This window comes from Cherax quadricarinatus, chromosome 52 (genome assembly GCF_038502225.1).
Source record: "Cherax quadricarinatus isolate ZL_2023a chromosome 52, ASM3850222v1, whole genome shotgun sequence".
NCBI lineage: Eukaryota > Metazoa > Arthropoda > Malacostraca > Decapoda > Parastacidae > Cherax > Cherax quadricarinatus.
In genome coordinates this window covers 11,156,384-11,177,830 of record NC_091343.1, presented here as the reverse complement: position 1 = coordinate 11,177,830, position 21,447 = coordinate 11,156,384, and the positions used below count along the sequence as shown (strand labels likewise).

General features: G+C 38.0%; 1 non-coding gene across 1 annotated transcript in view; it reads right to left on the bottom strand.

Annotated features, from left to right (window-relative positions):
* LOC128696868 (aminopeptidase N) overlaps positions 1-15,603 on the bottom strand; it is a 60,326-nt gene extending 44,723 nt beyond the window's left edge. The window contains exon 1 of the transcript XR_011393432.1: positions 15,503-15,603. This is a non-coding gene — a transcript (aminopeptidase N). The remainder of the gene's footprint in view (positions 1-15,502) is intronic.
* Positions 15,604-21,447: the final 5,844 nt, after the last annotated feature.

Below are 21,447 nucleotides of genomic sequence, written 5' to 3'. Positions count from 1 at the left end.
TACTCTCCCATGAAGAGACATTGACTCCTGTATTTACCCATTTATTGCCAGGAATCCCACGTCTTAAACACACAAAATACTGCATATAGTAATATCTGGGATGACGATACGCGAATCACTTATTTTCTGTGAAACAGTGACAATGTGCAATGTTCAGCAGAACACAGAATAAGAGAAAACGCTGAAAGATACCATCAATAGCCAGAGGAAAAAAAGAGGAGAGCAGTAAGAATAGTATGCAGTGTTACAGTAAATACTGAACACTCTGTAGGTAAGTCTAATAATAACCAGGATCTTAATTTTCAAAATAGGGATTAAAGAAAATTTAGAGTGGGTGAAGTTGTAGTGTTGGATAAATCATCAACATAATCGAGTTTTTATCATGACTGTCACTGAAGTAGGAAAGTTTGGATCATGAAAGTAACTTCTCCCCCTAAACAGGAAATTTTTTGTATTCCTAGAGCTGACTTTGGTAACAAACCAGTTCTAAGTTGCTCTACTCACATCCTTCTCCTCCACTCCCTTCCCCACACCCTCCCAGCCCAATATGCACTCCCACCCAGTCCAATATGCACTCCCACCCAGTCCAATATGCACTCCCACCCAGTCCAATATGCACTCCCACCCAGTCCAATATGCACTCCCACCCAGCCTAATATGCAGTCCCACCCAGCCCAATATGCACTCTCTCCCAGCCCAATATGCACTCCCTCCCAGCCTAATATGCACTCCCAGCCCAATATGCACTCCCTACCAGCCTAATATGCACTCCCTACCAGCCCAATATGCACTCCCTCCCAGTCCTCCCCACACAACTCCACCGGTTCTAATACACAACTCTGCACCTTCTCCACACTGATGATTAGCACCTACAACCCCAGTATATCATTACACACTCCACGGTCCACCTTCCCCACACTGGCCCCCAGCACAAGATTACTTTCCATTGACTCTCGGTTGGGGACCTGGAGGCAACTTTCTATCATGGGAAATGCAATTTTCTTAACTGCAAGGTGAACAAAAGCTACTCTTAAGGGATTATTCCCTAAACACTCGCTAGACGATTGAATAATAAGTTATGGTGAACTACGGCATTTTGCTATCATTCTGCCTTTACTGTATTTTCTTAAAATTTCCCTGCCTGGTGTTTTATGTCTTTCTGTTGGCCTTAATTTGTTGCTTTCTCTTTTGAATTCTTTTCCTTGTTCTTATGATCCGTTATCCGCTACGATCGTCCTCAACGTCGTTTAAGATCAACACACACACACACACACACACACACATATATATATATACATATATATATATATATATATATATATATATATATATATATATATTTATATATATATATATATATATATATATATATATATATATATATATATATATATATATATATATATATATATATGTCATGCCGAATAGGTAAAACGGGTCAATTAGCAAGAACTCGTTTATACGTTTAACTACATTAATACGTTTAAAGATATATTTTTCATTTATGTTATTATAAAAATTAATAATTTTGTACCAAAAGAACCTTAGAAAAGTTACCTAACCTTATTATAATAAGTGTAATTTAATTTAGTTTAATCCAACTAAATATACTTTAGATAAATTTACAATAATTTAATAATAAACAAAGACAATGAAATATATTTTTTCCGTTAGGTTCAGAATGAATTCTGCGAAATTATTGGATACATAAATCTTTGTTTGCCTTATTTGGCAAGAAAAGTGTTGCCATTTAAACTAAAATCGCAAGTATTACCTATTCGGCACGACATATATACACTGTATATTGTGTAGTACGTCCCTCTGAGTGTCTCCTTGACGCACACGGTGTCACTTTCGTAGGAGAACGACACAGCAGCAGTTGTTGACACAAGCGAAAACATGTTTGGGCAGAGATAATGAGGGAACCAGGGCATAAAAAATATCTGTTTTTCGAGAGAGTTTCTAGCAAAGTAGGATAAATAAAAGTGGAAATTGTTGTTGGTAGAGACGCTCAGGCACCAATTAGAAACTTTATTAATGCAACGCAGTAGGCTTTATCACGTCTTGATGACGTCTTGATGAATGGCTCTGCGCAGGCAAAACGTTACCTTAATCCAGTTTTTAATTGCATCTTGCACGTCTTTACCAACTGCAACTTGACGGTATTCCTATACCGTCTATTATTGCAAAACTGAAAATGATAAAATGGAAAAAACTTCTCAGAAACATAAGAATATTGCTTTTTATAGTTCTTGTTAGCAATTAAAAAAAAATATTGTGATTAACGAATGGCTTTGAAAAAAAAATATTTGGAAATCACACTAGATATTTCTGAAAAGTAAAGAAAAAAAAAACTATCGGTGTTCTAGATATTCCCGAGGCTGATAATGAAGGATGAAGACAAGATCTGATAAAACTAGCTTAGTTTCTTTCAAATCAGAATATGTTAAGTAAAGGGGGCAAAGGTGCAACTAATGTGACATTTTACTGTGGCAACGAGAGCGAAACGTTGCCACAATAAAATGTCACATTAGTTGCACCTGTGTCCTTTTTACCTAACATTTTGTCGGTAATTCTACCATTATTCGCAAAAGATAATGTGTATGAGTGGTAGGCCAGAGAGAAAAGTAGTAACAAAACAGGTGAAGAGATAGTCAAGGTCAGATCGAGTTACCAGTGTCCTTTAGATTACTAGTAAAGGCAAGTATAGAAAGAAAACTAGGTCTGAGACTCACCTTTGGAATGTGGTAACCCAACACCAACACTGTGACCTGACAGTGGATCAGACAGTAGACGAATATTAAAGTATCGTTCAAGATTTTTCCGGAAAAAAGACCGAATAATAAGCTAGAATGGCATGTAATGGTATTTAAAAATTCTCATTACACAAAGCAAGATTGATTGGTTAATGAAGTTTAAAGCCTATCGACTACGCTATGGTCATAAAGGCTGCACGTAACCTCTTCCCTACCAGACATTATACTTTAATCCATAAAATATGGATAAAAGGAAACTCTCAGTAGATATAAACTGAGAGAATTACAACTCTATGAGGTGTGTACAGAAGAATGAAAACAAGGAAAAGTGATCTAAACTAAGAACGAGATAAAAGAATGTAAAGAGAAATTAATGAATTAGTGTATCAGACTTAATGACCATGAAGTGTAACTGACTAACAATGACGAATGGTTAACGTTTCAAATCGGCCTTTACTAGACAAGCCACACAGTATATACACCGTTTGACTAAAGACTCGTTTCAGGACGTCTTTTCCTGACTAAATATATACATGAAGACTACCTCTCTATGAACTGTATTAAGTTTGGTTGTCATAGTGGCTGGTGTACCAGGCTGATGGTGTACCAGGCTGATGGTGTACCAGGCTGATGGTGTACCAGGGTCGACCAGCCATGGTCCCAGTGTGCGCCTAGCACGATATGTTCACTAATACTTAAAACACCTTTCTGGTCTTCCAGTATAACATGGCTCTGATGACCTTTGTTCATGGTATATATTTATCAGCGGGAACAGTTTTGAAGCTTTCTCTCCACACGCACACACACATGGGATTGTGTTTCTGGCCATTATATACACATACATTACACACACACACACATATATATATATATATATATATATATATATATATATATATATATATATATATATATATATATATATATATATATAATATATATGCAAAACAACCACTGTGAAAGAATATAGAAATTCCAAGCGCTTTCGTGACTATTCACATTATCAAGGAACAATGAAAGTAATGCATCAAAGGAAGGCATATAAAGGGTCTAGCCCACACCTCACTATCACATCCCACAACAAAGCAACACCTGACGCGCGATTCCTAAGAAAGGGAACACTGCAGCAGGCCTGCTGGCCCAACTAGACAGGTCCTTCACACAACCCACAAACAAACTATTCTACCCAAGAATTAAGAATTTTAAAATTTATTATTTGTCCAATGTATTATTAAATTCTTCCCAAATTCTGTTAATTATAAATGGATCTAATTTATATAAACCAAAGGAAATATTCATATTATTGTCAAAACTGCTTTTCATGAAACAAGATTCAATTATATTCCTGTTGACCATGGACTGGCTTGACATAGCTTTCTCAACTTTTTGAAAATCAATTGGATGGTTAAAATCTCTCACATGAATAAATAGAGCATTGGAATCTTGTCCAGTTCTAATGCTATATTTATGCTGTTTTAATCTTAGTTCGAATTTTTTATCAGTTTGACCGTAATAAACTTTATCGCAAATTTTACAAGGAATATTATCGACACATCCGTCATTTAAGTCAGTCAAGGAGCTTAATTTATCAACTAAATCTATGTTGTTTTTAACATTAAAGTTAGATATTTTGCCAACAATAGGGCTCAAAATGTCAACAAGCCACTTGGACAATTTATATGAAACTGATCCTATGAAGCTAATAATCCTATGGAGTTTCATATAAATTATCCGAATGGCTTGTTGACATTTTGAGCCCTATTGTTGGCAAAATTTCTAACTTAAATGTTAAAAACAACATAGATTTAGTTGATAAATTAAGCTCCTTGACTGACTTAAATGATTTTAACATGGTTAATTTAGATGTTACTTCCTTGTTTACGAAAGTTCCTGTTGATGATTTATTAAGTTTCTTATCTGAAGAACTCGTTAACTATGATTTACCATTGCCAGTTCCTACTATCATTAAACTTATTAAACTTTGCATTGATGCAAAATTTGTATTTAATGATAAGTTTTACACTCAGAAGTTTGGTATGGCAATGGGAAATCCTCTTTCACATGTTCTTAGTAACCTATATATGGAATTTTTTGAAACAAGGCTGCTTAACACAATCCTCCCTAATAGAGCTAAATGGTTCAGATATGTTGATGATATTTTGTGTCTTATGCCCAAGAATGTAGATATACACCATTTCCTTGACAAATTAAATAGCTTAGCCCATTCTATAAACTTTACTGTTGAGTTTGAAGAAAATAACTCATTGCCTTTTCTAGATGTTTTAATTATTAAGAGTAATAATGAATTCAAATTTTAAATTTACAGAAAACCTACAAATAACTGTTCCTGTTATTATTCTTCACATCAAGATAGAGTTAAACTCTGTTTTCTCATCAATGTTTTTGAGAGCTTTACGTATTTGTAGTCCAGAGTTCATAGATGAGGAAATATCCAAAATTTATGAAATAGGTAATGATTTGAAATACCCAAGAAACGTAATTGATAAATCTTTTAAAATTGCTAGAAATACTTTTTACAATCCAAAAAGGAACAACCAGCCTTATTCAACTAAAAATATGTTGGTCCTCCCTTACCATGAAAACTTGATTGATATGCCTTCTCTTCTTAAGACTTTTAATATTAAAGTTGTATTTAAAAACTTTGATACAGTAAAAAACTTTTGATAAAGAATTCTCCCCAAAATGCTGACAGATGTGTCTATAAGATTCCTTGTAAAATTTGCGATAAAGTTTATTACGGTCAAACTGGTAAAACTCTCGAACTAAGATTAAAACAACATAAATATAGCATTAGAACTGGACAATTGATTTTCAAAAAGTTGAGAAAGTTGTATCAAGCAAGTCCATGGTCGACAGGAATATAATTGAATCTTGTTTCATAAAAAGCAGTTTTGACAATAATATGAATATTTCCTTTGGTTTATATAAATTAGATCCATTTATAATTAACAGAATTTGAGAAGAATTTAATAATACATTGGACAAATAATAAATTTTAAAATTCTTAATTCTTGGGTAGAATAGTTTTTTGGTGGGTTGTGTGAAGGACCTGTCTAGTTGGGCCAGCAGGCCTGCTGCAGTGTTCCCTTTCTTGGAATCGCGCGTCGTCAGGTGTTGCTTTGTTGTGGGATGTGATAGTGAGGTGTGGGCTAGACCCTTTATATGCTTTCCTTTGATGCATTACTTTCATTGTTCCTTGATTGTGAATAGTCACGAAAGCGCTTGGAATTTCTATATTCTTTCACAGTGGTTGTTTTGCATATTCTGAAATCTCCTGTTTACTGTGATCTTATTGCATATATATATATATATATATATATATAATATATCATTAACAGAACGGCGGTTTCGCCAGGACTCGACCCTGCGTTCCCTTCCCTAGCCCTATGCGAATTGAACAAAGTACGCATCACTCTCTCCATTGGACCACCATCCTTAAACACCAGCGCCCAACAGTACTGAACGTGTTATCCTGATGCAAGGATATTCGTGGTCATGGAGCCTCAGAGACTAATTTCAACCTCATCCTGTCTGGTTTACCAGCTTTCACAAGCAGCCTATATATAAATGAAATCACGAAACAAGTGATTTTGAATCATTAACAGAACTGCGGCATGGCCAAGGACTCGATCCTGCGTTCCCATGCCCAACCCTGTGTAAAATATGTATATATATATATATATATATATATATATATATATATATATATATATATATATATATATATATATATAACTTTCTCAGGGAGGCGCTAAGCTTTCAATGTTTTGGAGCAGTAATTTTCTACGTTGTCTGACTTGTAGGTTTGTGACGTACGACTCGATATTCAGGAATCTTTCTGACTTCTTGTATCTTCACTAGCTCTATTAAGGTCAGGTCTGCCGAGGCTTCACTCGACGTGTGCCATGCTTTTAGATAGCCGAGACGTGTTTTGCACTTAAGTTTCTTTAATATTTTTGTTTCGTTGTGTTGGTGGAGCTGGGAATTCAACTGCTAATGTGTTGATAGTAAAGTATTCCCTAGTAAGCGCTACTCATTTCTCTGACCCTTGCGTGTGCTAGATATGTAAGGACAGTTATTGGATTTTCTCACTCGACCCCTGAGTGGTATTTGCTTCTGTGGCCCGCCATTGGTCTATCAACTATCATTTTCTTGCGTCCCCGTCATACTGCCGGTACCCCAAATTGGTTACTATGACTGACCCATGTCATGAGATTTTTTCCTAGAGAATAAAAAAAACAGCATACTGCAGTTTTCAAGGTTAAATTACCTGATACTTGCGTTCTGTCGTATGATCCGTCCAGTACTGTTGTTAGTCCAAAGGCAGGGTGTTAGAAAAAGCAACCACTGCGCCTCTATAGATGGTCTTGATTACACAGATTCAGTTGTGATAGCCATTAGCCCTACGGTAGGCCACTGCAGAGTGACCACTAACTTATGGGTCGGAACGAGTAGGGTGAGGTCGTGCTAGCCACTTGTATAGGCTTCTCACTGTGGAGATGGGGGGGATATATGGCACCTATCTCGAGCTTCTCTGCTATATACTGACTGCCTCCATCACTCGTTCTTGTTGAGTGAAGACTGGAGTTGTGAAGTCACTTGAGATTAGTAGTAGCTCATGCGAAGCCGGTGAAAATGGCTTTCCAGTCTCAATTTCTCTTCTTGAAATCTTGTTAGTTATGCACCGATATTCCTTGGTTGGTTTATTAGATTTAAAGGCCTTCGACTAAGACGGTGATTAAGGTTACCTGTTACCTTTGCAAATCAAGGCTGTCTAATCTCAGAAATAGAAATCACAGTGCATGTACACTGTACACAAGTCGTTCCCAAGTAACGACTTATTTGCAAGATGTAGAAGGTCGGCGAGAACCTCCACATGTTCCATGAAATATACCGCACAATTAACCCATGTGTTGGAGTGAATTTGTGCGCAAATATAGTGTATTTCTTTACATTGTCGTCTATTGTATGAGGTATTTAACTGATACCCTGCCAGCCTGAGTTTCTTATATCAGGTCACATTAGGCACAAGAACATTAGGTTTTCGACATTAAACACGGTATATAATACAGACAATAGTATAAAGGAAACGTGCAACGTTAGGTCGCTTCTCGGCTCTCTTGAGCTAAGATGAAAGTGTAGGTAACTTTATTAAATTAATGTTTTGCCCACCAGGGGCTTAGCCAACCATTGGATTGATAAAAAACCTTTCCACTTCTACTGTCTCTAGTAGTGCATCGCCTGTATTCGAGTGAAGAAGCCTGATGTATAGGCGAAACATATCGACAATAAAAAATACCAAAGTGATGCACAAGCGCCCCACTCATCAAAGCTCTTGGAGGGCCAAGCATAAGTTTGATCAAGCTCCTGATCGGTGAAATGTTTCATTAATAAAGTTACCTGACGTTACTTATGTGCCTTTTATGTATGAGCTACTTCTTGATGGCTATTTCTCGATTCGTGCATGTTCCACTGTATTAAAAGGATTCTCTACTACTAGTGTCTTTATTTCCACTTGTCGGCTTTTTGACATTGTGTACCAAAAACAAGTGAATATGAATTTCTTAAGGTTTCCTTTTTAACAAAGCAAATACAACTAGATGTTTTGGCTGCTGTGTGATCCGAGAGGAAGGCAACACATAGCCCCAGCCTCTGATACAAAATATCCGAAAATTTTCAATAAACTTTGCAAATTAATAACTAGACAGCTGAAGATCAGTTCAAACTTTAATATACACCAGAGTTGAAAGTTTCAAGCCGATCAGGCAGGGTATTCTCAATTTATTGCACAATAAACTATAAAAAAATTCTTCACAAAAAAATGGTTAATTGGAAACGAAAACATTAAAAACTTCAAAAGAATCTTCCTTAGATTTAGAAGAATCAGTAGTAAATTTGAAGCTGTTCAGTAGTGCCATTCTCAAGTATCCTAAGTTATAATATTGGCAACTTGGTTCTCACGAAGAACATTAAGAACCCGATCGTTTTCTAAGATTTACCACCACTGAAAGTGTGAAGCCTATAAGAAGAAGCATTCTCAAGTCATCGCACGGAAATTATTATATCGATGTGCTAAAATCTGCAAAATGGCGCCTACTCACTATAATAACAATAAAAACGTACTGTGTGGTTTGTTAGTGGTCCAAGAATAACCGAAGTGCGGGTTATCTGTTGTAACCATACGAAACTTTCTCTAAGTAAGCTGTATTAGTATTAAAGGTTTGAATAATATCAGATGAGGCATTCAAGTTATCGCAAGAAAACCCTGAAAAAATTTGACAACCGTTAGAGGTACCCACCTTAGGGAGGAAAACCTGCCTTTTTTTCATTCACCATTTAAGGGGATTCATAATTTCACAGGATTTGGTAGACACCCATATTTCTAAGCTTCGAAAACTGAGTATTCTTTCAGAAATATACTGTGCCAAAATGTCACTCTGTACTGCTATATAGTCTATCTCTTTCTCATTTATTGTATGTGTGCAAGGGGATCTACAGTAGCTAATCACCTACAACCTATCATTACCCAACGAAAGTCAGCTATATGAATGATCAGTCAAGCTGGTTCCAGATAACACACCCCCCCACTCTAGGTTAAGACACACGTGTACTGATCACAAAAACGAAATTTATTAAGAAAAAGTTTTGTCACGAGTGGTTTCCTCAGTTCACGTCTGACAAACTCACTGGTGGCGAAGCATTTCCTTAATGCATGTCTATCAGAGCATACGTGTCTTTTACATTCAAGTTGTCAGTATCATTATACTACTACCGCTAATACACCCCAGTATTCAGTAGATACTAAAGTTATTCAACGTACGAAGTACTCTCACATATCACTGTACTTCCTCTATGGGAGAATGAAGAATCCTTCCTTTGTAAGACGTGTGTTGTAAAGGGTCGACTAAAATGCCGGGAGCAAGGAGCTAGTAACCCCTTTTCCTGTATAAATTACTAAACGTATAAAGAAGAAAAACTTTTGTTTCTTCTTTTTCGGGTCACCCTACCTCGACAGGAGACGGTCGATGTTTAAAAAAAAAAATACTGTACTTCTATGTATTCAAGATACTTGTTACGAAAAGCAACCCTCTACTTCGATTCTTCCTGGATAGCGGCAGTAGAATACAGACAATACTAGCAACAGGTATCTCTTGATATACCACGCGTCGGACTCAGCCTATTTAGCTTTTAAGCTAGTTTAAGATTACTTGAAATACTTTGCGAAGACATAGGCTTTCCCTGAAATCTGCATAACTTGTCATTAATTCTTACAACAATTGTAAACTGAATTTACTAGAAATAAACATCATTATTCTCATTTATATTGGTTTGATAAGTGAGGCATTCAGTTGGGTAAACTATTAAAAAAGCAGAATAATATATTCTTTAATATTTTATGTTGGTAGTTGGATACACAGTCTTGTGTATCCAACGATGCAAATAAGAGAACAGTTCCTACAGTGGAGAGGGAAGAAAGCAATCACAGCACGTTGATAATTATACTAAGAATTTAATAGAAGCAGCTGAATAACACATGCACAATGCAGGAGTTAGAGTTGGGGGTGCTGTTTCCATGTTCTATATAATTATATCCTTCGGAGGTGATGAACGGTACGTGGGCTGGGTGTTGCTACCTCCCGCTGCCCTATTCTTCCACCACGTGTAAGAAGCAATGGCGCCTCTTGTGGGTTCGATGTCCGCACCTACCCGACTCCTGATCCGCACTGCCATCTGTAAGAGGAACTGATGCTTCTCGTGGGTTGGATGTCCGCACCTACCCACCTGTGTGAGGTACTATTGCCTCTTGACAGCACCTGTTCACAACTACCCGCCTCTTGGCCTTCGCCTGTGAGGTGTTGCCTCCTCTTCCAGTGCTACGTAGCTCTGCTTTTGCAACAGCTTCACCAAGGTCAAGAGTGTAGTGACTAAGTAACTATGTAAATATTGCAGCATTGACAAGAGTGTAGCAACAACACCAGTAGCATTGGCGTACTGCACTAATCCAACTTTTACCAAAATATAAAAAAATAAATCTTCCAAAGTGGAGGTGATCCAAGTGATGTCAAGTTTCGTTATGTATCTCATATTGGAAGAGACTCAGTGATGTCACTAATGATTCTGGTTGTATCCCATATAATAATAAGACAACACTAACTTCAGTGATAAAAATGACACTATGCCCACTAAGTATCATTTACAGACGCATGGCTCTAGGTAGAGTTTTATCAAGTCTTGATAAAGCTATACTTACGGCGAAAAGTCAGTAAATCATTGTTTGTTCGGGTGAATGTATTTGTGAGCAAGTGTTTGCTTCCCACACCTCCAGCGCTACAACCTGACCTATTAATACGTACATTTTCCCACGAAGTTCCCCGAGTCAGTTTCTTAACGTTTCCTGTAATACTATAAACATTATTTTCCTTATTTTATATTAGGTGTGGTAATACTGGGTTAGATTATGCTGCATTAGTTCATAAAATGCCATTTTAACCTCAAAAAGGAAAAAAATATCGAGCAGCGACACATCTAGCGGCGGTTATTATTTTTTGCTATTATTAATTATTATCGCTAATCCCGTGGAGGTTACAGCGCCTGGGTTGGATTAAAGGGGATGGCAGGTCCAATTTGACGGATCAAGAGCCTCTCAACGTCAAGGAACCTTCCCTGGCGAGTGGTGATGGTACAAGTTACCAAGTGAACGTTCAAAATCTGCACGAGAATGACTCGTAGTGCGAGAATAGACTACGTGTTAACATAAAACCTTGGGACTAGTGTAGTAAAACCTATCGTAGTCATGTCTTGAACGCTATTGTTATGATCAGTCATGTCAGGAACATTATTTTCATGTAGTTTCACAAATAATTTTGCAACACTGAATTGCTCCACGAACAGTATTATGCATCATTCGTAAGGGAAGAAATGTCAAAAAAAAGCATATACAATGATCGTTATGCGAGATGCGTTTTTTTTATTCAGCAAAATTGGATACATCAGCAGTGTGCTGGTAGATTATTCAATACGGGTTACACAGTGGGAATAAATGCTGTTACCCCTGTCATATTTCGTCACTCAGGATATGAGACGCAGAGTCTGAGCCCTGGAAGGGTGAGCAACTAACAAAGGTACGCTGTTACCTCCAGTGTAGCCCTGAGGGCCGTGTTTTTGTCTTCTTGCCCCACCAGCCATGCACCAGGCAGCAAGCACCTTCTACCGCCAGAGCACCTGGACCTGGGACCCAAAACTGATCCTTGTAAAATGCCACTTGTGACTAATTTTCATTATAATTTCATCCTTATAAAAGAAAATTTTGCTGCCTATTATTTAGCCATACCTCGATTCACCTCGATGCCTGAGAAGAGTTTTAGTTCAATACCATGTGTTGCCACTTTAACAGTCTCCTGTGTGGGAATATCAAAAGCGTTACTGGAGTCTAGGCAAGCATCATATGATTAATGATGGTCTACTGCATTAAAAACCTATCAGAAAAAATCAGCAAATTTGTTAGGTATGACTGACCTCTTGGGAGTAATTCATTAAACTACATTTATAAAAGTATCGTCTAATTGTATCCGCTATTATCGATTGTTTTAATTTGCCTACTACTGACAATTATAATAATAGAAAGCGCTAAACCAGTAGGATTATACAGCGCCTGTGGGGGGGGGATGGAAGGTATTCAGGCTTAATTCAGGGAATTGGAGCACAGATCCAGTTCCGTAGATCAAGAGCCTCTCACCAGCGTCAAGGAACCTCCCTGAGGGATACTGACGACAAACTAATTAGGCAGAAATTCTATGGAAGGGACTTATCACCTGTTTAGTAGAAAGAACCACATTAGTCATCTGCATATCTGAAACGAAGCCCATTTGCAGTAATATATCGAAGAGACTAGATAGCAATTCACTAAGTTCCATCTTATATTCCTTAAGAACCCTTTAAAGCAATTAGTTGATACCAAGGATTTGTTGTGTTTTTAGTGGTATACTCAGTTGATAATCTTGTCTCTGATAACGGTGATATTAATTTGTTATCTAGAAGGTTACTGTAATAATTCAATACTGGATTTTGTCTCTTCTTGCATAAAGAGTGACATAAAATGATTTTTTAAAATCGATCAGATTCTTTCTCATCGTCAGTAAGTTGTTCACAGTCAGTTTAAAGTAGACCCAAATTTTGTATAATCTTTGTTTCGTGTATATACTTGGGAGGAATCTTTCTTTTATTACTTGATAATTTGAATTATATAGTCTCGTTTAACTTTGCCTAACTGTTTGTTTGACCATTCTTAGAGTGAATTGGTTCATAAGATGACCTCCGGTCTTGATGCGCTTTTCTCTACCCTCAAAACAGTTATAAGTCTCCTGGAGTTTACCTGGATAGGGTTTCGGGGGTCGGTTTGAGACCAGGCCTCGTGGTGGCTCAGGGTCTGATCAACCAGGCTGTTACTGCTCGCCGCACGCAAGCTGACATACGAACCACAGCCCGGTTGGTCAGGTAATGACTTTAGGTGCCTGTCCAGTGTTTTCTTGAAGACACCCAGGGGTCTATTGGTAATCCCCCTTATGTATGCTGGGAGACAGTTGAACACTCTTATGTTCATTACTTTTGAATAATTTCTATTTGGTCAATTTCTTCTTTGGGAATATATCTTTGGGCAACACGTATAGTTTAAAAAAAATGTTATGTTGCTAGTTCTCTATTGCGCAAGTCATCACTAGACAAGTGTTCTCCAAGTTAAATTGTAACCCTTTGTGCGAAAATCTTAAACTATTTTCTTCATCATCGTATTTCCAGGAAATTTTAAACGTAACAAGTTTGTGATTGTTTATGCCAAGCTCCTCCATGATCTTGAAATTGTTTACAAGTCTCGTTGTTTGCCAGAATCAAGTCAAGCAAGTTATATATTCTCACTGGTTCTGTCACAATTTGCTATTAAAAACAATCCTGGACTGCCTCGAGGAAGTCACTTAACTCTTGATTCCCAGTCAAGTAATTCGTCACATTGTCTAAAATTTCAATCTTCTATAATTACATACTACATTTTCATGGTATCAAGCGTTATCAGTTTGGTAATAAAGATGGCTTCTATGGTCTCTAATATAGGGCTTCATATTTTACACCTAAGAACAGTTTTTCGTTTTTTCTGAAAACTGTAGCCAAACAATCTTAGTGTCTTCAGCATTACCTTCTGTAAAAAAAAAAAAAGAACTTGGTCTCGAAGAGGCGAGTTGTCTGTGACTTAGTTTAACGCATCTTTCTGATGCAGTGGTTCAACTTTTCTCTTACGTACACAGGCTACGAGATTTTTTGGGGCGACTTGTGTCAATACGGAATAATTTAAACCTTCGCATGTCTCGGTTATTGTTATATTAGCTGTATTTACTGATCATTCAATTAATCTTATCCCGTCCATCTAGCTCCTAGTGCTATCACTATTTGTATAAAATACAATGAGAAAGTTTTTTCCTATGTATATTCTTTGTTGATTTATTTTTTCTATTATCTTGAATGTTTTATCATCTATGACACTTTTTTGGTCTATTTTATCATTTACAGATTATGTGTATTACGATGCATTATACACTCAGTTTATGATGTTCATCTTAGAACTGCGTAAAACGTCCCCATGACCTACAAAAAACCTAATGTATTCTCCAGCGTTTGCCTTCATCTCACTGACCTCTCTCTGGCCTTTATATTGTTTGTCTCTACTGCAAAGCAAGATCACCTACAGCGAAAGTTGCATTTTTTTTTCCGTGAGTATATGTGCTTAGAGTTTAATCCATATTTTCAGAATTAAAGTATCCTTGGCTGGTAATGTATAGTTTACATGCTTCCTTGACCATTTGTGTGGCCGGTAGCCTTAACCCCAATTAACCAACTGTATAATACAAGGGGAACGTCAATAATAAAGTTTTCGTTACTGCGCTTTAGTGTTTGTATTATCAATCTCTCGGTATTCGTGTACCATTAGTGTCATAGTAGGCCATTAGGCCTAACACAGTAGGCCTAATAGCCGAAGCTAGGCAGATTCTATTATATACAATGCTACTTATCTTTGTGTCATCAAACTTGTTGGTTTTCATTCCCTCAATTACGTCAATTATGTTGAGTGTGAACTACATGGGGTCCAACACTAACTCCTGTAGAACACCATTTGTGACTGGTTCCTATTATATTTTCCTTCTATCCTGTTTCATTGTCGTTTACTGCTACTTTCTGCTTTAGTATACAAACACGACACCTCGGTACACTTGCCAATACCAGCTGTTCACTTCCAGGATGACTAACCAATCCTTGTTGTTATGCTAGCCTGTCCTGTACTGGACACATATGCTAATGAGAAACCGTATTGAAAATTAACATGTCTACCACAAACTTCGAGTTTCATTCATTCTTTTATTAGTCGTCTAAAATCGTGGGAAACCTTAATACAACCAGACTTGGGAGTGTTACAAGCAAAATATTATTGTTGTTTTGGTTACGTTATTTAGAATCTTGTAGAAACTGACGCTGATATGTGCGAGTAATAAAAATTGTACATAAGTCCATCATCAAAGTGAAATATTAATTAGATCAAGGTCTTGATACTCTCTGCACGAGCCATATCCCGCATACAATATACACAACAGCTGTGAACACATCACTTCATATAACAAAATACCTTAAGACACAATACACAAAATAAAAAGCTATATCCCACGGCAGTAGGATAGAACGCTCACCTTATCTTCGCTACAACACGTTCAGTAGAGGACTGACACAAACACTAGAGTTTCCTCCGGCCATCTGGGACCCACACCACAACCCCCTCACAGGTGCCAGCTATTCTATACACACTTGCTGCTTATTAATCTACGGTACATTGATTCACTTATTTTTTTTTTAATAAATTGTTTGCTTAACTGTGAAACTATAGTCACTTATACATAACATCCAGTAAAAAAAATAAATAGTAAGAGCATGTTGATAATAATAGAATGTATACAACAGGAACCTCACTTGCTCAGGGGTACACAATTCTTAGGTACAAGAGAAGTGTTGCCGCTAATTTTGTAAGCTAAATGTTATTATTATCTTACTGTATTTACTTCACTGACCTTCAGACGCTGTGAATTTCGATGTATTGTAATACGTTAATGTTCAGATTTATAGTGTACAAATCCATGGTACTGCTAAAACCAGGAAAAATACTTTTATGGACGGTAATACTACAAGGTTTCTCGTCATTTCCGAGGTCAACATGATTCAGGAACATCGATGTGTTTATAGAACCTACACATCGAGCCTCAGGCTGCACCTCTCAACAATAACCCCAAAATTTTAGGGGAACAAATCTAATAAATGACAGAGGAATCTTGAGCAATCCTGGAAAGTTGCTTGGATAGAATATTAACCACTTTAACCGCGAGACAACTCTCCTCCCGGTGTTCATAAAGAATGTGTAAACACGAAGGCTCACACATACAAACGCACATTATACACACACATACACACAGGAGCTAGGACTCGACCCCAGCAACCTCAACTAGGTGAGTACACACAAACTCGCAGCCGTTGAAGCGCGCACACCCACATGTATATGGAGGCAACCATATACTGTACACATGCTTGCCCTTGGGTAGGAAATTCTCTAAGAGTTTCGTGCCCCTGACACTAGTGTACAGCATCATACCACAAGCACTAGTCACGCGATCACTAGAAAGTGGTAGTAGTTACCTCACATGACTTGGGTATAAGTATATGGGAGTCGCGGGGGACAAGGAAAACTTGGCCCCTCATTTTCTCGAGTAGGGGGGCACAACGTATGTAAGCTTCACCTATTTTTAAAGATTAGCTACCTTACAAACACTCATAAAATGTCTCCTATAAAACATTTATGTCAGCATATATACACCTATATGGGGTCCCCATCACTGTTTACTAAAATAGATTAAGGATTCTTGATGTTAGTATGAGGGTGAATTCAAGACTTAACCAAAGTTCAGTGGACAGACTAAACTAAGTAGGTGAGAATACATTTGTGTGACGACTGAGGGAGGTACACGACACCTGCATAAGTTTCACACTGTTGTGGTGACCGAGGAAGGTAGATGTCAGGCTCTCCCACACTGCTAGTTTAACACTGTGACGAGTGAGTACAGGTGCTCCCATCTCTACCCTCGTAGCCTCTACACAAAAAATCCTTTGTTTAATGACGACCTCACACACACACCCCACACATGCGCGGGTAAGAAACCCTCGTCTCTTCCACATCTTTACTGTTCTCTCAATACAGGATTATCTTTCGACGTACCCGTTAACCAAAATAATAATAAATGAAAAATTGACTGGTTGGAATCCGGTGACACGAGTTTTTTTTTTTTTATCTTCCCCGCGAGTAGCGACCCGTTGGCAGGTTTCTGGCAGTGGAAGAGTTTTAAGGGAGGGAAGGAGGGTAAGGAGGACGGAGGGTAAAGAGGAAGGAGAATAAGGAGAAGGGGATATATAGCGAGAGAGGGAGGGAGGAGGAAAATCTATGATTGGCACTGCAGGTGAAGGTGGGTGGTGGGGGGTGACAGGTGTGAATAAGTGGTGGTAGAAGGGAATGAGTGCAGACTCTGCCACGTGTGGTGCTGTATAGTCCTTGTGGCTTAGCGCTTCTTTTTGATTATAATAATAATAAATGTCACGTGTGGTTAGGTAAGGCAGGTGTTGGTAGCAGGGGAAGAGGAAAAGCACCGGGGGAAGAGAGGAAAGGGACAGGATGAGGAGGAAGAAATGGACGGGGGAGAAGAGGCATGGGACCTTGCAAAAGCAAAAGGTACCCATCTCCCGCGAATATTCCTCTCACTATCATCCAGTGAAGGGAAAATCAATACCCTTGTATATGGACCTGCCTAGTACACCCCCTGAGTACACTCTTATGTATGCCAAGTTCACTCTTATATAACAACAGCGCATTTTTCCTATACATGTCATAAATGGCTTTACATTTAAAAAAATGAAAACACGCATCGTCATTACGCAGGTACGTGATTGCATCATATTCAATAATTTTAAAAGATACTTCATGTATCAGTGTTTAAGTATTTATTATATAAAAAATAACTATAATTACAAGAGGATAGCGGTAAATACCAGGCTGAATAATAATAATATTAATAAAAATAATAATAATAATAAAAGAAACTTTGACAAAAGGCTTAATGTAACACTTATGAAACAGCAGTAACAGTAACAACAGCGGTAGTAGTACTAGATTATTATTATTATTATTACAATCAAGGGGGAAGCGCTAAACCCGGAGGATTATACAGCGCCTGGGGGGGGATGTGGAAGGCATTCAGGCTTAATTTGGGGAACTGGAGCACAGATCCAATTCCCTAAATCAAGAGCCCCTCACCAACATCAAGGAACCTTCCTTGAGGGGTGTAGTACTAGAAATACTAAGTTTGTACTAATGCTAGTGCATTAGTGTCCAGGAGTGGGCAGTTATAGTCGGTGGCGAGCCACTTTGTGAGAGTTAATACACGCTTAATATAGATCCATATACATATTTGCACAAAGGAGATACATAATATAAGGATAATGTTATCGAATGTAGGTATTTTTGGTAAATAAATACATCATTTGGTTTTCTTTTTTATTAACACTAATGACAATACAAATACAAACCTCAGCAAAACAATTAGTCAAAATATACAGTTAAAATGCAACATAATTAGTACTTTAAGTACATCATCGTAATAAAACAGGATCGATCTTACTGGGTGATCTTCCCATAAGTTTTCTTTATCCTTCTCTGATGAGGTGGTTGCAAGGTGGAGTTTTGCTGTTTTCGGTGTCTATTTTCCACGACACATGCAATAGCAGTCCACAGAAATAATTTGGCAGAGCAAATTTGGCCAGCGGGCCACATCGTGCCCACTCCTGGTCAAGTGCATAACAAATTACTAAATAACATCACTAGTCATAGCGTATGCGAAGGTAAATATATAACTTATTTAATCATAAACACGAAAGTGGAGGAAATGATTCGTCTTAATGTAATTCAGAAACAGGTTAACATTCTTCAAGGTACTCGAGTCTGTGATGAAGTGAACCTTCCAAGGTTCCGTAGTATTGATGGTTGATAAGATTAATCTTCCAGGTCTCTATAGTGTTTCTAGATGTTAACAACAATCTCCCAAATGTCTAGTGTGTTTCTAGATAGCAAGATCAATCTTCCAAGTCTATGCAATGTTACTAAATGATATCAACCTTCCAAATCTTTACAATGTTCCTAGGTTGATAGCCTTCCAAGTCTTAACAGTGTTACTAGGGTGATAACCTTCCAAGTCTTAACAGTGTTCCTAGGGTGATAACCTTCCAAGTCTTAACAGTGTTACTAGGGTGATAACCTTCCTAGTCTTAACAGTGTTCCTAGGGTGATAACCTTCCAAGTCTTAACAGTGTTCCAGGGTGATAACATCGGCCTTCCGTCTCTGCTGTGTAGTAATAAGCTCAGTACTAATGTACAGAAATTCAGGATATGTGTCTCCTTTAGTACTCACGCTGTACATAATGTTCAGTTTCCAGTGCTTTCTAACACAGGTGCCAAAACATTGACTTTAGATTACTGAATTCGTTCATCATTGAAATAATCTTCACTCTTAAATCTTTGTGTCAGAAAAAAAAGTTCTGATTTTGAACTACGAAGACGTTGTTGCATAAATTAATTTCTGGGTATTTATCCGATATTTTTTGTTTCTTTTTCAGAAATTCTAAGTTTATTGTTTCTTTTTATTGCCTGCCATCTGAAAGGAAAACATGTAGGGTAGCGGTCATGGTATTATTATTATTATAATAAAAAAGAAGCCAGCCAGCCAGCCAGCCAGCCAGCCAGCCAGCCAGCCAGCCAGCCAGCCAGCCAGCCTCAGCAGAAGAGTAAATTTTATCATATGTCTTAGTCTCTGGCGTATTTAATGAAGTTTGGGTTCTTTTCCTTTTAGAAGAGCTTGCTATTGATTTCTGGCAACCATCCAGTTATGGTGTTACCCAGCAACTCTGGCTAGTGCTACTACATCTGTTGTTCTGTAAGGCTGTTCCTGCAAGTGTTCTCCGTGTAGTTCCCCCAAATTTTCCCCTTCAGTTCATGATTACTCTTAAAATTTATGATGGATGCTACACTTAAGAAGGTTGCAAGTACTGTAGCTCTTAGAAAACGCTGATTTGAGTAGAAGCTTTCTTGGGGCCCATGGTGGCTTATTTAGCAGTTACAAGCACTAGAAACAGTGGAATAATCCAAAATGTATGGGAGGCACATGTGGAAACCGATCGCAACAGCTTGTAAACAATGGCACACTGAGTCTTGGAGTGGCTGGGGACATGTTCCGGACGAACGTCGTTGGTTAAGTTTCTCGCCTTTGGTTAACGTATTTTTTCTACGGCAAAAAGCGCCGTTAGACGAAATTGCCGTTACTTAATGCTGCCGTTAGTTGAGGGTCGACTGTACATGGGTAAAAGACAGTGGTAGTGAGGAGCAAAGGCGAACCTCTTTGGGATGGGCACATTCAACAAGGGCCAAAACAACCACCTAAAGCCCTGGACGGCTTGTTATTGTTGAGGGAACAATGAACAATGACATATGCACAGCAATCCTGGCAGCTCATTTGCTTCCCATTGTAGATAGAGACTTTCCTGATGGAGAAGGCATTTTCTAGAAAAATGCTGACATTCTTTGAAGATAATGGGTTAGGTGTTCTGAATTGGTCTGGAAACTCTCCTGACTTCAACCCAACTAAGATTCTGTGGGGAATAACCAAACGCAGGATCGCGAAACAGGACTGTTCAACTGTAGAGAAGCTAATTGCTGCTGTTATTAGGATCTGCTGCCATGACGAAGAACTTGCCAAAATGTGTTCAACATTGGTCGATTGTATGCCAAAGTGTGTAACAGGGGTCAGTGTTGGGCCCCCTGCTGTTCACAATCTACATAAACGACATAGATGAGGGCATAAAGAGCGACATCGGCAAGTTTGCCGATGACACCAAAATAGGCCGTCGAATTCATTCTGACGAGGACATTCGAGCACTCCAGGAAGATTTGAATAGACTGATGCAGTGGTCGGAGAAGTGGCAGATGCAGTTTAATATAGACAAATGCAAAGTTCTAAATGTTGGACAGGACAATAACCATGCCACATATAAACTAAATAATGTAGATCTTAATATTACGGATTGCGAAAAAGATTTAGGAGTTCTGGTTAGCAGTAATCTGAAACCAAGACAACAGTGCATAAGTGTTCGCAATAAAGCTAATAGAATCCTTGGCTTCATATCAAGAAGCATAAATAATAGGAGTCCTCAGGTTGTTCTTCAACTCTATACATCCTTGGTTAGGCCTCATTTAGATTATGCTGCACAGTTTTGGTCACCTTATTACAGAATGGATATAAATTCTCTGGAAAATGTACAAAGGAGGATGACAAAGTTGATCCCATGTATCAGAAACCTTCCCTATGAGGATAGACTAAGGGCCCTGAATCTGCACTCTCTAGAAAGACGTAGAATTAGGGGGGATATGATTGAGGTGTATAAATGGAAGACAGGAATAAATAAAGGGGATGTAAATAGTGTGCTGAAAATATCTAGCCTAGACAGGACTCGCAGCAATGGTTTTAAGTTGGAAAAATTCAGATTCAGGAAG